Below are 1566 nucleotides of genomic sequence, written 5' to 3'. Positions count from 1 at the left end.
TGCCTGAGAGCCCCGCACCATTACTGGGCAGAGGCCTACTCACCAAGGTCGGGGCACGTATTCATTTTGAACCCGAGGGGATAAAGATCATGGACTCAGAAGGGCAGCTTCTATAGCCGGTACCTGTGCTGTCTCTATCCCTGGCCAATGAACACCGCCTGTTTCAGGAGAATCAAGAAAAGGGGGGCCAGGGAGAAATGGACTCTTGGTTGCAGAGGTTCCCTTCCACGTGGGCCGAGACCAGGGGAATTGGCCTCGCCAAACAACTCCACGGCCCTACCCATCCAGGTTCAGCAATATCCGATGCCAGAAAAGGCTAGGAAAGGGATAGCACCTCATATCCACAGACTAATAGAGGCAGGAATCCTTAAACCTTGCCGATCAGCATGGAATATGACCCTGCTTCCAGTAAAAAAGCCTGGCAGTGGAGATTACTGGCCGGTGCAGGACTTGTGGAAAGTTAATGAGAGGGTAGAGTACATTCACCCTACGGTGCCTAATCCTTACACTCTCCTCAGTCACCTGTCACCATCCCATGTGTGGTATACTACCCTGGATCTGAAGGATGCTTTCTTTAGTGTTCCCCTCTCTGAAGTCAGTCAGCCCTTGTTTGCCTTTGAGTGGCAAGAGCCAGGAGGAGGAAGAACAGGGCAGCTTACCTGGACTAGATTGCCACAGGGCTTCAAAAACTTTCCCACCCTGTTTAATGAAGCCCTAAGCTGGGATCTTGAGCCCTTCTGCAGGAGCCATCCCTGCGTGACACTGCTACAGTATGTGGATGACCTGTTGCTGGCTGCAGAAACCCATGAGGAATGCGAAGAAGCCACAGGGAGCCTGCTGGCAGACCTAGGCGGGTTGGGATATCGAGCCAGTGCTAAGAAAGCCCACATCTGTCAGAGGTCAGTAGTCTACCTGGGGTACAGGATATCGGATGGAGCCAGGTGGCTGATGCAAGCCATGAAGCAAACTATCCTGACTATTCCCACACCCTCCTCACCCCGGGGAGTGAGGGAATTTCTTGGCTCAGCCGGGTTCTGCAGGCTTTGGATCCCGGGGTATGCAGAAATAGCCCACCCACTATACGAGGCTACTAAGGAAGGGCCAGGATGGAAATGGAGTCAGGAACAACAAGAGGCTTTCGACAGACTAAAAGAAGCCCTCCTCCAGGCCCCTGCCCTATCTCTGCCAGACCCAGAAAAATCCTTCATCTTGTTTATAGATGAAAAGAAGGGAGTGGGCCCATGGAAGAGACCGGTGGCCTACTTGTCTAAACGGCTCGACCCAGTAGCCTCTGGGTGGCCACCTTGCTTTCGCATCCTAGCAGCCATCGCCCTACTAGTAAGAGAAGCAGACAAGCTGACTTTTGGCCAGAACCTGAGGGTGACAGCCCCACATACCATGGAGGGGATTCTCCGGCACCCTCCAGGAAAGTGGATGACAAATGCTAGACTAACCCATTACCAAGGACTCCTGCTAGATTCTCCACGAATCACCTTCTCTGACCCAGTGACCCTGAACCCTGCCACCCTCCTGCCAGACCCAGACCTGTTGGCCCCCCTCCATAAC

The sequence above is a fragment of the Nannospalax galili genome, unplaced genomic scaffold, assembly GCF_000622305.1.
Source record: "Nannospalax galili isolate Female #2095 unplaced genomic scaffold, S.galili_v1.0 scaffold617, whole genome shotgun sequence".
Classification (NCBI taxonomy): domain Eukaryota; kingdom Metazoa; phylum Chordata; class Mammalia; order Rodentia; family Spalacidae; genus Nannospalax; species Nannospalax galili.
Note: the sequence above shows the minus strand (reverse complement) of the source record.